This window comes from Sorex fumeus, unplaced genomic scaffold (genome assembly GCF_029834395.1).
Source record: "Sorex fumeus unplaced genomic scaffold, SorFum_2.1 ptg000024l, whole genome shotgun sequence".
NCBI lineage: Eukaryota > Metazoa > Chordata > Mammalia > Eulipotyphla > Soricidae > Sorex > Sorex fumeus.
In genome coordinates this window covers 28,991,446-29,007,465 of record NW_026606081.1, presented here as the reverse complement: position 1 = coordinate 29,007,465, position 16,020 = coordinate 28,991,446, and the positions used below count along the sequence as shown (strand labels likewise).

The window sequence follows — 16,020 nt, the reverse complement described above, 5'->3', positions numbered from 1 at the left end:
TGTAGATGCTTCCAGGATTCCTTGGCTGGTGTCTGGCATGCACGATCTGACCCTTACTCAGGATCTAGGTAGCAAAGAGGTCCCATAAGGAAAGGGTAGAAATAGTCCTTCCCCGGACCTGGCTCAGCCCAAGAGGGGGTGAGTGTCTCAGGGTCAGCCACTTTGGACTGAGTTCATCCCAGTTATCTCACATATAACTCAGATAGTGTTATTCCATGGTGGTCGGCACTGGTGGGGAATTAATTCAAGTCCGGACCCTCTGATAGTAGGGCCTGAGTCCGGATGGGAGGGTTGTACTCTCAGCCTTCCCATGAAAACCCTTTTGAGTTGAGGCCTCTTCTTAGCCCCTCCTATCACAATGCCACTGGTAACAGGGTCTGCTCGCAGTCCCTTCTGCCTGACCCTCTACGGCATGGCCTTCTTCCAGTCCCTCCTATCAGATGCCCCAGAGGGCGGGATCTCCTTTCATTCCCTCCCACCAGGTCCCTTCTCACCAGAATGATGAAGTGGGTGATCTGCTCCTTGGTGTGCGGGTTCTGATACCTCGTATTGAGGCTGCTCTGGAGGATGCTGCCGACCTCTGTGCCCAGCGCCTTCATGTCGATGTGCAGCGAGTTCCCTGCCCCATCCTGGGTTGTCTAAGGCAAAAACGTCATCATGGCTGACGCCTGTTCCTCTGGCCTGAGAGACGAGTCCTTAGTTTCCACCTGGAGACGGAAGTGGCAGAGCGAGCCCCCAGAGGACCCCTGTAGCCTCTCCCCCTTCATAGCCACCAGCCCTGCCCTTGGGCTTGTACCTGGGTGGGCAGCTGCTGCCAGGTGGTGTCCATGCTGGCAGTTACAGCAGCTGCCCCACTGGGGAGGGTGTACACACTCTGGTTCCAGGACCAGACGGAGCCTCTGGAGGCCGGGCACCCATTGGGGTTTGAAACAAAGACCTGGGGTGGGACGTGGGTGAAATGCAGGGTGGGCTCGAATGTGAGACGTGAGAGGTGGAAACTGGGGGAGCGATTTGGTTGGATTTCTTTTGTTTTGTTCTGGGGTCTCCTCTCCATGCACGTATTGAGGGCCTATTTCAGGCTCTGCCTTCAGGGACCCAATCAAAAACAAATTTAAAAAGAAAACACTTTCTCTTCGGTTTGTTCTTATTTTCCTTGTTTCTGACACTTCCCAAATGACTTTCGCTCCTCAAGCTGATTTTTCCCGCCTCCACCTCATGTTTTAGCCTTGAGTGAAGCTAGTGTGGCCCTGCCTGCCTGGGGCTAAATTCACCCCTAACCCACCTTTCCGAATAAGCATAATTTCTCCTCAGGCAAAACTCCCTTGTTTCCCTAAAAACAATTAGTAAGACAAACCTCTCCACAAGGGCACTTGGGACATCCTGGGGAGGGGCCACCACACCCTGCCCTGGGATGGAGCAAACAAGTGCCACTCACAAGGCTGAGGCCATGGAAGTCTGGGATGAGGCCCAGAGCGACCACTCAATAACCGGCGAAAAAAACGGCCGTCGCGCCCCTCTGTTCCCCCTCGGCTCCCCATTCCATGCTCCCCTCAGGACAGCTGAGCCCGTTGAAGGCACTTTGGCCTGAAAGACCAAAGAGGAGGTGGGGAAGGAGAAAACAAACCTGGATCCCGGGATGTCACCTGCATTTCCGGTCAGAGCCTTAAAGGGCCAGGCTTCCAGTATTCCTGACCAGGTTCTTTCTGCTCAGAAAGGTTCTTTTGTTTCCCCATTTCTGGGGTAGATCAGAACAGGCACATTTGGGGTATCAGGATAGATGGAGGGTGAGGGAGTGAACAGACAGCATGTGGAGGAGAAAGTCTCTATTTTCACCAAGGAAACAAAGTTGATTCCTTTGCAAAGAGCCACCAGGGCCGCAATGCAGCTCTGACCCACAAACCTCCCTCCACTCCCCCACTCCAAAAGGCTCAGAAATCACTGGGCAGTAATATTCAGATATTTATGATGTTTTGTGTTACTCATTCTTTTCAGGGATCCTAATCCACTAGGGATAAGGATTTATCCCTGACTCTGTGCTCAGGGAAGGAAGGATAGTCCAGAAACTTGACACTCGCATTGATCTTGGTCACCTGGAGTCCATCCCTGGTATACTAAATGGTGGGCCGAGCAACGCCAGGAGGAACATCAAATACTGACAGGTAAGCCTCACTCCCAAACTTCTGTAAATAATTCCCAGGGTATCATCCAATCCTAAGAATGCAGCCATATATTTAGCAAAAGAAGAGCAAAATATACTGGTCACTTGGTAGCCTTATGTGGGCTTTTGGATGATCTAAATCTTTTTTTTATCCTTTTGATCACTACTTGATGGTTTGCATTTCATTGGTTCCAAATCCAAGTTTTGTTTTCTACCAACACTACTGAATTGAGAGGGGTGGGATCCAGGAATGTGACCACTCTTAACTGTTAAGAATAACAGCTGAATGGAATTGCCTGCTGAGATGGGGGAACTATTAGCCAAGCGGCACAAATGCTGGCCGACTTTGACTGTGAGTGTGGAAATTTGTAGACTACAAATGAATCTCACGAAGACAATGTTTATGAGAAACAGTCTCATTCCTGACGTTTCAATCAAATGAGAGAAAGGATTCGGAGTTCCAACCTCCATCAACAGTCAAGAATCAGGGACGCTGTCTCATTTGCCAAAGCGTCAAATATCAGATGGGCTGGACAAGTTTACTTTTCAGTTAGCAGAGTCATTTGATAACTGCATTAGTATACTTAATTTATTGTAACCCCTTTACAAAAGAGTCTGCCAGGTCATGGAGTAAATAGGAAAATGGCTAGGGTCCACAAGAGTGACGTGGTTAATGATCAATAGTTGATTCCTTTGTGTAATCACTTTTTCTCTTTTGCTTCACTATGCCTAGAGAAATTTACTGGGTGCAATTCATGGACCCAGTGAGTTAAACTAATTTTTGAGGTGCTTATGAAAATGACAGATATGGCAGGATGTGTTTTTTCCTAACCATTAGCCTGTGCTTCTGCTGGGAGGCTGCTGCTCTTGTGTATCAGGACAGCCTGCCCTCTGGTGTGAATATAATTTGTTTTACTTTATCAAATTTAATTTGATGTCTCCATGTCTCCCTTTATCATGACCACAAAAACTTTAGGGCTCAAGTGGGATTTGATGGTGGACCCCAGCACAACAGGTCCCTGAGGATAGCCACAGACATTCTTCAAAGGATCATCTTGCCTTTGCTTTGTTCAAACCTTTGCCCAGTTGCCCAGCATGTCCGCCAAACTGATGCCCCCAAATCCCTTAGATTTGATTCTCAGGAGACCTCTGGTCCTCACCGGGTAGTCGCTGACAATCTTCTATTTGGGCCTGTAAGTCACTGTCCGGGACAGTGTGGAAGGCTGGATGCAGCGCTACTGCCCCGAATAGGCCTGGACATGACTTGTCAAGATGGACCACATTTCAAACACCTCAGCACAAGCACATTACTCTCAGGATCAGAGAGTGTTTTTGTTCTTTTTATTTTCTTGGGCTGGAGCGACAGCACAGCGGGTATGGCATCTGCCTTGCATGCCGCCGACATGGCCAACCAGGGTTTGATTCCTCTCAAGAGCGCGGCAAGCTACCAAGAGTATCTCGCCAGCATGTCAAAGCCTGGCAAGCTCCCCGGGACGTATTCAATATGCCAAAAATAGTAACAGCAAGTCTCACAATTTGTTGTGAGATGTTACTGGTGCACACTCGAGAAAATGGATGGACAACACGAGGACAGTGCTTTGATTTCTTATTTCTATTTATTTTGGAGGAGGCACAACAAGCAGCGCTCAGGGATGAGTCCGACTGGCGCACTGGGTACCATATGGGGTGTTGGGGATGGAGCCCACGTTTCCACTTCATACCAAACAAGTGCCCATCCCACTTCACTATCACTAGGCCCATAAACCAGTTCTTTGACACAATTAACACTTGCGCTAACTTTCTATAGAAGACAAACTCACAGTATTCCATTAGTACAAAAAATAAGAGAATTTATTTAGGTTTCAATTTGACTCATTTCAGTGCCCAGGGAGACTAAGGCCCTCCACTCCCAGCGTTAGGCTACGCATCTCCTCCTGAGCTGTCAAGAGACCATTTTTTCGGGAATGGAGCCTGGACCCCAACCTTTCAAGTCACATGCTTGCTCCACTGAGCTAACCCGCTAACATAAAAATATTCAACATGCAAGCTTTGCCACCTAACTCATTCAGTGACCTCATTCTCAAATCAAACTACAGCAATGCCAATTCCTGAAGCTGTGGTTTGAGTTCTAAAATCGGTCACAGCAAGTAAGGTACAAAATGATCCAATGACCCCTGGTTGAGCAGGCCGAGTAGTGGCAGCAAAGGGAAGGTCATCTGGGAGGGTCGCTGTTATAGTCCTCAAACTAATTTTTGTCCTTCTGTATTGTTAGGACCAGAAGATCACTCCCTCCTTATTCAGAGAGACAAGAAAGTCCAGCTGGGAATGCAAACCACACATTGAGGTTTTATTACCCCAGGTACCCGGGGCAAAGATATTCTGACTCAGCATGTCAGAGCTCAACTTAAGGGTTTATGGAGTCATCCTGGGCACACAAGCTCCAGAGGCAGGTTCAAATAAAAATAATTCCAAAGGCAGAAATAACTTCAGACATTTCAAAAACGAACAAAGGCATACGAGAGCAATATATCAAGAAAGCAATTCCAATTAAGAAAACAATCCCAATGAAGAAGATATTCCCAATTAAGAAGACAGTCCCAACTCCAATACATCAAGAAAGCAAAGGCTTCTCATATATCAAGTAGGTATCTTTTCAGCCCGACAGAGGATACAGGAAATGGGTATACTGACTCCCGACTACCAAGCTCCACGTCTGTGTAAACACCAGATGGTACTTTCAGCCAACTGTCCCAGTCAGAGTCATATAACCTTCATGACCATAATAGCTGCCTCCCAAAATCTTTACAAGCAGGGTGAGAGAAGGTGGGCTAGCTGCTTCTCAGAAAAAATTGTGGGCTACCTGTTTCTCACAGTATTTGACTAGAATTGGTGATATTTAGGGAAGCTTATAGGGTGCTGGTCTTGGGTAAGATCAACACCCTCCCCACTGTACTGTCGTTCCACCCAAACCAGCTTGGTTATGGTCTCACGCATTTGCTTTTAAACATAACTGTTGAAGAAAATCTCTTAGTGGGTTATAGAGAGAACAGAAGGTATGCATACAAGGGTGACAGGGGCTGATCACTGTGCAAGGCTCAAAGGAATCCCTGGGGACCACCAGAAATAACCCCTTATTAACACCAGGCCCCACAAAAAAATAAAAGTATTTTTCCAGGATGCTCAAAAACTGGGCTGGATTGATAGCCCAGCAGTTAGGGCGTTTGCCTTGCACACGGCTCACCCGGCAGACCTGGCCAACCCGAGTTCGATTCCTCCTCCCCTCTTGGAGATCCTGGAAAGCTATTGACAGAATCTCGTCTGCACAGCAATGTCTGGCATGCTACCTGTGACATAATCAATATGCCAAACAAAGAAACAACTAGTCTCACAATGGAGATGTTACTGGGCCTGCTCGAGCACATTGATGAACAATGGGAGGACAGTGCTACAGTGCTCAAAAAACATGCTAATGATCTGAAGGCAAACAAGTGCAGTGACAGAGAGGGCAGGGTGGGAGATGGTTCTCCTGCTCCTGAGAAAGACAACAAAACACTGCAGGCTGTGGAGCCAGCCTGGTAAGGGACAGAGGGGGGTGGGGCACGTAGGGTCCGGAATCTCATGGACACATGCCAGATGAAAACATTGAAGTCAAGTGAAGGAAGCAAAGTAAAGTTTTCATGACAGACAGTTTGGGTGAAGGAAGGGTAGAATGAACGCAGCACAGTTACCTGGATCCAGGAGCGTGAGGCACCCGGAGTCAGTAGCACAATTTACAGAGCTCAGAGCATCCACACACTGTCCAGGATCCATGATAGGGAGGGACCCCAGACACTCATCTGTAGTTATCTCACACATCTCTCCTTCATTGTCTCAGAGCTCCTCCTTCCACAAGGAGATCACTAAAGGTTTCACTCCAGAATGCTCTGAACATCACACCCACACACACACACACACACACACACACACACACACACCCCACGCACAGAGGAATGTGTTAGTGACAAGGAAAAGTCAAACTGTGATCTACTCTGGCATTGAAACGAGACAGGACAAGCACCATAATACTTATAAGTGAAGATAAGGGTCACAGACAAATTCTGTCATAAGCCAATGAGGAAGAGCTGGATTAGGATCCTATTAGGGTTAGAAAAGACTATTCTGGCCTGAGCACTATAGTCTGGGATCTATAGCAACCAGTCCCAAGAAAAGCCAACCTATAAACTTTATGTACCTCTGTCTCCATAAAAATAGATGAGAAAGATTATGTAAGTAGACACTCCCAGGTGGTATTCTGCCTTGAGGAGATCTCCTAGCTCTAGGAGGTCTTTGTCTTATCTTACAAGCGCTTCCCTGGGAAGAAAGGGCTCTCTTATGTTGATTGTGCTACCACATCTCACTGTAGTTGCTACCAGGAATGCTTACATGGTGGGTCAAAGACCAAGGCTGCAAGAAGGAGTGTGGAGAGACTTGCATGGGGGGCAGAAGGAGACAAGAATGAGTGGCAGGGTGACACTGGAATGGGGAGCTTAGTGAGACTAGCATAGTCCTGTGTGAAGAATGGAATAATCGGCAACTGATCACCAACCAGTCTGGTGGTCCTGTTCCATCCTTCATGCGTCCACTCCAGCTCATTTTTTTTGTGAACTTACACAACTCCCTACACATACACCTCACTTTGCTGGATTCGGAGCTCTTTCTTCCAGCCAGATCACCACAGGTTTCTCCCCGGAATGCCATAAAGTCCACAGACACACCTGCATGAGCCTGCATCCAGCACTCATTCCTGTTTTGCAGCAATTTATTTGAAAACAGTGCAAAAATTTTATGGTATAGGAAAATTATCCTGATATCTAGGGTATTTTCTATACAACTGGATGTGTGCTGTGTCTCACACATCTTGAGTGAGTCTACTTTTTATAGATGAATGTTATACCTTTGGGCCCAGGTGGTGATATAGTAGAAAAGGTGATTGCCTTGCACTTGGCTGACCCAGGTTCGATACCCGATCACCCCACATGGGTTCGTGACCCTTGGCAGAAATGAACCTTCACTCCAAGCCAGAGTCAGCCATGAACATTGCACGGTGTTACCCCCAAATACTGCAACAAAAGGCAACTAAGGAAGAAAAACAAAACCAAAAATAATTTCATGTGCAAAGACAAATTCTACAGTGAATGACTTAAAAGATTGTACAGCGGGTCCTTGAATCACTTTTTGGACTTACTTTATGCTTTAGAAGTCCATGATTTATCCTGAATACTTTTTCTTTTTTTCTCTAATCACACATCTGCTGTGTTTGTTTATATATGTGTGTTTAGTTTGGGGGCAATAACCAACAGTGCCTAGGGATTATTCCTATCTTTGGTATGAGGGATTAGTCCTGGTGGAGTTTGGGGACCATATGCAATACCAAACATACACAGAAACTGGGTTGGCCACTTGCAAGGCAAGCACCCTACTACCCTACTTGCTCTGGAACTTTCTAAGTATAAACTATTTCCAGCACACCAGGAGTGAGCCCAAGGCGAAGGTACAATTCACCCCCATCACCCTTAAGAATCAAGTATATTCCTTCAAATGTCTTACTTTAATAGCATTACTCAAAACCACAGCGCGGCTAGCCTGCTAAGGGAGAGATGAAATGGGCGGGGGGGGTGCATTGATCCTTGACTTTAAGAAGCAGATATTCCTACATATTCTTTTTTTTCCTTTCTCGTCAAACCTAGCAATACTCAGTGTTTCCTCCTGGCTCTGCACTCAGTAATTACTCCTGCAGCTGCTCAGAGGACCATGTGTGATGCCAGCGATCAAACCTGGGTTGGCCATGTGCAAGAAAACCACTTTATCTCTGTACTATCACTATGATCCTCGAAGGATATATTCTTAACTGGTAAAAAAGAAAAGAAAAGGAGATTCCCGCCTGAAGCCCAGTGGGGAAAGTGCCCGTCCATCTCCGGGGGACCGACCACCAGTCCGTCCGCCCCTCCCCTCCAGGTGGGTTGGGGGCGGCCAGCCGGGAAGTGCTCCTGCCCCCCCAGCCGCGCCTCAGATTCCCACCTGAAGCCCAGTGGGGAAAGTGCCCGTCCATCTCCGGGGGACCGACCACCAGTGCGTCCGCCCCTCCCCTCCAGGTGGGTCGGGGGCGGCCAGCCGGGAAGTGCTCCTGCCCCCCCAGCTGTGCCTCAGATTCCTGCCTGAAGCCCAGTGGGGAAAGTGCCCGTCCATCTCCAGGGGACCGACCACCAGTCCGTCCGCCCCTCCCCTCCAGGTGGGTCAGGGGCGGTCAGCCGGGAAGTGCTCCTGCCCCCCCAGCCGTGCCTCAGATTCCCGCCTGAAGCCCAGTGGGGAAAGTGCCCGTCCATCTCCGGGGGACCGACCACCAGTCCGTCCGCCCCTCCCCTCCAGGTGGGTCAGGGGCGGTCAGCCGGGAAGTGCTCCTGCCCCCCCAGCCGTGCCTCAGATTACCGCCTGAAGCCCAGTGGGGAAAGTGCCCGTCCATCTCCGGGGGACCGACCACCAGTCCGTCCGCCCCTCCCCTCCAGGTGGGTCAGGGGCGGTCAGCCGGGAAGTGCTCCTGCCCCCCCAGCCGTGCCTCAGATTCCCGCCTGAAGCCCAGTGGGGAAAGTGCCCGTCCATCTCCGGGGGACCAACCACCAGTGCGTCCGCCCCTCCCCTCCAGGTGGGTCGGGGGCGTCCAGCCGGGAAGTGCTCCTGCCCCCCAGCCATGCCTCAGATTCCCGCCTGAAGCCCAGTGGGGAAAGTGCCCGTCCATCTCCGGGGGACCGACCACCAGTGCGTCCGCCCCTCCCCTCCAGGTGGGTCGGGGGCGTCCAGCCGGGAAGTGCTCCTGCCCCCCCAGCCACACCTCAGATTCCCGCCTGAAGCCCAGTGGGGAGACTATGGACCACCCTTCCTCCATTCCAGGATCCTGGGTGGGAGTCGCATGGGACAGGCTAGGGGCGTGGCCACCAGGAAAGGGGCGTGGCCTCTTAAAAGTGGGCATGGCCTTCTCCTTGGCAGGCGGCCGCTAACCCGGCCGCAGTTATATCGCTCACATCAAGCACTCAAGACTCCCATCCCACAACTTGCTGCCTAATACCAACCAAAAATTTCCTGCCTCTTCTACTACAATCCAACAACAACACACTCGCCTACTCAAGTTCCAACAAAGACCTGTGTGAAAACAGCTGTATAAGTTCAGTTCCAAATAGCACCTCCTCCAAAAGTTTCACTCAATCTCGGTTATAAAACAAAGAATAATGCCTGACTGAGAAGAACGTCAAACTCAAAAACGTAGAAGGGTGCCTACAATCGACAAAACCTTATCCATAATCCTTTCCCACTACAAGAGGGAATAGTATAACCTGTGCCAGACGGGAACCAAGGCCCATTGTTCGGCAACAAAACTGAACGGCTCCTGGCAGTCTCTCCTCATTCAACCAGGTACAGCCTGCCCCACGGCTTGAGACTCCCCCAGGGAATGCGCAGCTAGCTCGATCCCCTAGAATTGCCGTTTTTCTCCCTTGATCTGCACGGGACGGGAACTGAGGCAACATCATATCCCACGGCAACAAAGCTGAACGGATCCGGGAACTCTCTCCTCACTCAACCTGAATAGTAACAGTGAACGTGAAGGACTAAAGCACACTGGTCACAATGGTAAAGCAACGCAAAAGCCCACCAAACTTTCTTATTGAAGAGGCTAGCCCAGAAGACACCAACAGTATTGTAGTATTAGACAACCTCTCTGACAAGGAATTCAGAAGGGAGCTACTTAGGATGCTTAGGGAACTAAAAGAAACAATGGAAAGCAATGCCAATAAAAGACAAGAGGATTTGAAGGCAGAAATGAGAAAAATGCAATCGGAAATGTCGGACCTGAAAACCCTGGTAGGCGAATTGAAAACCTCAGTGGAAGGCCTCAGAAGCAGAGTAACAGCGGCTGAGAACAGAATCAGTGAGCTTGAAGATGAAGTTCAGAGACTCGCCAGAAAATAGCAGAAAATGGAAAAGAGACTCACAGTTCGGGAACAGATGGCAAGAGAAGATCGTGATGAAGCCAAGAGGGGTAACATAAGAATTATTGGAGTCCCAGAGGGACAGGAAGAAAACCCTGATGAAGAAGAAACTGTCAAAGACATCATTACTACAACATTTCCAGAGCTGAAGAAAACTTGTGACCATATTCAGGAGGCCCAAAGGGTACCAGCTAGAAGAAATCCAAACAAAAATACCCCAAGACACATCCTGATCAAAATGACCAAAACTTTAGACAGAGACAAAATTCTGAAAGCAGCAAGATCGAAGAAAGAAATCTCTTACAAAGGAGCATCCTTAAAATTCACATCTGATTTTTCTGATGAAACCCTCAGGGCCCGAAAACAGTGGTGGGACATAGTGAAAAAACTCAATGAAATAAATGCCTCTCCAAAAATACTGTATCCAGCGAGACTCTCATTCATAATAGAAGGAACAACACAAAGTTTCACAGACAAACAACAGCTCAGGAACTTCATAGACTCAAGACCATGGTTACAAGTACAACTAAATGGGCTACTTTAAGACAGGACAGGCCCCTCAAATACACCTAATTTCAACAGAACAATGGGACAAAATCCCATAACAATAATATCTCTCAATGTCAATGGGCTAAACGCACCAATTAAAAGACACAGAGTGGCAGGATGTATTAGAAAATTGAACCCAACATTCTGCTGCCTGCAAGAAACACACCTTAATAGTCAAAGCAAACACAGACTCAGAGTCAAAGGCTGGAAAACAATCCTACAGGCAAACAGCTCCCATAAAAAAGCTGGGGTAGCCACCTTAATATCAGACCACATCGATTTCAGAGGGAAGAAGGTCATAAGAGACAGTGAAGGCCATTTCTTAGTGATCAAAGGATCTGTACAACAGGAAGAACATACAATAATAAATGTATATGCACCTAATGAGAGACCAGCAAAGTACTTAAAATAACTACTCATAGATTTGGAAAAAGACATCAATAGCAACACAATACTAGTGGGAGACTTCAACACCGCTTTGTCACCTCTGGATAGATCAACCAGACTCAAACTCAGCAAGGACATACTTAATCTGAGGGAAACAATGGAAGAAAGGGACTTAGTAGATATATACAGGACACTTCATCCTCAAAAGGCTCAATACACATTCTTCTCAAGTGTACATGGAACATTCTCCAAGATAGACCACATGCTGAGCCACAAAACATACTTCCATAAAATTAAGAAGATAGAGATTGTATCAACAATCTTCTCAGAGCACAATGCGCTTAAATTAGAAGTAAATCACACACAAAAACAGAAAACTAAATTAAACACCTGGAAATTAAACAGTGCGCTATTGAACAACGAGTGGCTTAGAATGGAAATCAAAGAGGAAATCAAAAGATTCCTAGAAACGAATGAAAATGAGGACACGAGTTACCAAAACATGGGACACAGCAAAAGCTGTCTTAAGAGGAAAGTTTATAGCTCTACAAGCATTCCTCAGAAAGGAGGAGCGAGCCCACATAAATAAACTAACCTCACAGCTTAAGAGCTTGGAGAAGGACCAATAAAAGGAGCACAACCCAAACAGGAGGAAGGAAATAATAAAACTCAGAGCAGAGATTAACGAGATGGAAACCCAAAAAACAATCCGAAAGATCAATGAAACCAAGAGCTGGTTCTTTGAGAAAATTAACAAGATTGATAAGCCTCTAGAAAAACTCATAAAGAAAGGGAGAGAGAAAACCCTAATAAACCGAATCAGAAATGAAAAGGGGGTCATCACAACAGAAACTACAGAAATTCAAAGGATCCTCAGGGAGTACTTTGAGAAGCTTTATGCCACGGAACATCAAAACCTTGAGGAAATGGATAAATTCCTAGACTCCTACAGACTCCCAAGGCTGAACCAAGAAGACCTGGAATACCTAAATAGACCTATCACCATCAAGGAAATTGAAATGGTAATAAAAAGTCTCCCCAAGCACAAAAGCCCTGGCCCGGATGGTTTCAATACTGCATTCTTCCAAATCTTTAAAGAAGACTTACTCCCAATCCTCTTTAAGCTTTTACACGAAATTGAAATATCAAAAACACTTCCGAATAGTTTCTACGAAGCGAATATCACACTGATACCAAAAGCAGACAGAGATACCACAAAGAAAGAGAATTACAGGCCGATATCCCTGATGAACACAGATGCAAAGATCCTCAACAAACTACTAGCAAATAGAATCCAACTACTCATCAAAAAGATCATACACCATGACCAAGTAGGATGCATCCTAGGGATGCAAGGATGGTTTAACATTCAGAAATCAATCAACATAATCCACCATATCAACAAAAGAAAAGATAAAAAGCATATGATCAAATCAATAGATGCAGAGAAAGCATTTGACAAGGTCCAGCACCCGTTTATGATGAAAACCCTAGCCAAAATGGGTATAGAGGGGACTTTCCTCAACATAGTTAAAGCCATCTACCACAAGCCTACAGCAAGCATCATCCTCAATGGGGAAAAACTGAGAGCCTTCCCTCTAAGATCAGGGACGAGACAAGGATGCCCACTCTCTCCACTGCTGTTCAATATAGTACTGGTAGTACTTGCAGTAGCGATTAGGCAAGAAAAAGATATTAAGGGCATTCAGGTAGGAAAGGAAGAAATCAAGCTCTCACTATTCGCAGATGATATGTTACTATACTTAGAGAACCCAATAACCTCCACCAAAAAACTCCTAGAAACAATAGACTCGTATAGTAAAGTTGCAGGCTATAAAATCAATACCCATGGCTAAAATCAAAGTCCATGGCTTTCCTATATGCAAACAGTGAGAGAGAAGAAAGCAACATGAAAAAAACAATCCCGTTCACAATTGTGCCCCAGAAAATCAAGTACCTAGGAATCAGCTTAACTAAGGAAGTAAAGGACCTGTACAAAGAAAACTACAAAACGCTACTTCAGGAAATAAAAGAGGACATGAGGAAATGGAAAGATATCCCCTGCTCATGGGTCGGGAGACTTAGCATTGTCAAAATGGCAATACTACCAAAAGCATTGTATAAATTCAATGCAATCCCTATAAGGATACCCATGACATTCTTCAAAGAAATGGAGCAAACACTCCTGAAATTTATATGGAACAATAAGCCCCCACGAATAGCTAAAGCAATTCTTGGGAAAAAGAAAATGGGAGGAATCAACCTCCAGAACTTCAAACTGTACTACAAAGCAGTAATAATTAAAACAGCGTGGTACTGGAACAAAAGCAGAACTGCAGACCAATGGAACAGGGTTGAATACACTGACATCTCCCCTCAATCATATGATCATCTAAACTTTGATAAAGGTGCAAGAAATGTGAAGTGGAGTAAGGAAAGCCTCTTTAACAAATTGTGCTGGCAGCACTGGATGGCTACATGCAAAAAAATGGGCTCAGAACTCTGCCTAACACCATGTACAAAAGTAAGATCAAAATGGATTAAAGACCTCAACATCAGACCAGACACCATAAGGTACATTGAAGACAAAGTTGGCAAAACCCTCCATGACATTGAGGCTAATGGTACTTTCAAAGATGCCACGCCACTGGCCGAGCAAGTAAAAACAGAGATAGATAAATGGGACTATCTTAAACTAAGAAGCTTCTGCACCTCCAAAGAAACAGTGACCAAAATACAAAGACAGTCTACAGAATGGGAAAGGATATTCACCGAATACACATCTGACAAGGGGTTGATATCAAGGATATACAAAGTACTGGTTGAACTCCACATGAAGAAAACATCCAACCCCATCCAAAAATGGGGCAATGAAATGAACAGAAACTTTCTCAAAGAAGAAATCCGAATGGCAAAAAAGCACATGAGAAAATGCTCTACATCATTAATCATCAGGGAGATGCAGATCAAAACCACAATGAGATACCATCTCACACCTCAGAGACTGGCCCACATTCAAAAGAACAAAAGCAACAGATGCTGGCGCGGATGTGGGGAGAAAGGGACCCTCCTTCACTGTTGGTGGGAATGCCGACTAGTTCAGCCCTTTTGGAAAACAGTATGGACGTTTCTCAAAAACTTAGAAATTGAGCTCCCATTTGACCCAGCGATACCACTCCTGGGAATATACCCCAGAGAAGCAAAAATGTGTAGTCGAAGTGACATCTGCACTTGTTTGTTCATTGCAGCACTCTTTACAATAGCCAGAAACTGTAAGAAACCTGAGTGCCCAAGAACAGATGACTGGTTAAAGAAACTTTGGTACATCTACACAATGGAGTACTATGTAGCTCTTAGAAAAGGTGAAGTCATGAAATTTACATACAAGTGGTACAATATGGAAAGTATCATGCTAAGCGAAATGAGTCAGAAAGAGAGGGATAGACATAGAAAGATTGCATGCATCTGGGGGATATAAAGCAACAAAATATGAGATTAATACTAAGAATAGCTGAGATCAACACCAGGAGGATTACTCCATAGCTTAGAGGCCAGCCGGGTATTCTAGGGGAAAGAGCAGTTCAGATAGAGAAGGGAGCACCAAATAAAGGGTGTTTGGAGGATCCTCCCAGGAGGGGAAATGCATGTTGAAAGTAGACTATGGACTGAACATGATTGCCACTCAATGCCTCTTTTGCAGACCACAACACCCAAAAGGAGAGAGAGAACAAAGGGGAATGCCCTGCCACAGAGGCAGGGTGGGAGGGGGGGTGGGGGGAAATGGGCACTGGTGGAGGGATGGGTATTTGATCATTGTATGTCCGAAACCCAAGCACAAAGATTTGTAAATCTACAACTGTACCTCATGGTGCTTCACTAATAAAAAAAAAGAAAAGAAAAGAAACTTTGAGCAAGAGAGAGTAAAGTGGATAGGAAGCTGATTACACACTGTCAACCCAGGTAACTACTTGGCATCCCTTAGGGTCCACTAAATCGGCCCGCAGAAATTCCTGAGCATGGAGCCAAGAAGAAACCCTGAGAATTTCCAATGTGGTACAGAAGTAAACAAGATGATAATTAAAATGATTTTCATTTTGAAACCAGACCGAAATGCCAGATGGCTGCACCCATCATGGCGACCAGGGAAAGGATAGGCAATAACTAAGTCTCATGCGTTAAGGGTGGGGCCCTGCCCCTAAGAGTTTGCTGGTTACCCTTGAGATGTCCAGGCCAAAGGCACAGGGACCAGCACATCATGCACTGGGAGGGTCAGCAACTCCAAGCCACCCATCCTCGGCAGGACCCACAAACACAAGGCTTTAAATTCTTAAAAAAAAAAAACTTTTACCCACAGACTCACCCTAAAAGCCTGGGAAACCTAATCAGAGAGAGATGAGGAGAAATGTGGGGGCTTTGCAACTTAATGTGACAGAGCAGAATTCCCTGATGTACAAAAACGCCAACACTGGAACTGGACAGACAGTAAAGGTGTAGGGTGCTTGCCTTGCTTCCATGGATAAATCCTCGGAATCCTTTATGGAGCCCAGAGCACCACCAATAATAATACCTGAGCCAGAGCCAGGAGTAAGCCCTGATTATCTAGAGGCATAGGTGTCCTCCTCATACCCTCCCTACCAAAACACACAAAAAATAACCCAAAAAATAAGTTTTCATTTGCAAACCCAAACCACTTGTGACAACCACACTCTCAGTATAGTCCTGAACATCATGGTAACTGATAAATACATGACTGAAAGCAACACGGTCCTTTGTTTTTGGGAGCTACCGCCCTGCCTCTCAAAATCAATCAGGTTTCTGGATTACTTTTTTGGAGGGCACACAGCCGATGCTAAGCATTTATTCCTGGTACTGCACTCAGGAATCTGTCCTGGTGGTGCTCACAGGATG

General features: G+C 46.3%; 1 pseudogene; it reads left to right on the top strand.

Annotated features, from left to right (window-relative positions):
* Positions 1-657: 657 nt before the first annotated feature.
* Positions 658-16,020, top strand: part of LOC130023739 (mdm2-binding protein-like) — a 39,454-nt pseudogene continuing 24,091 nt past the window's right edge.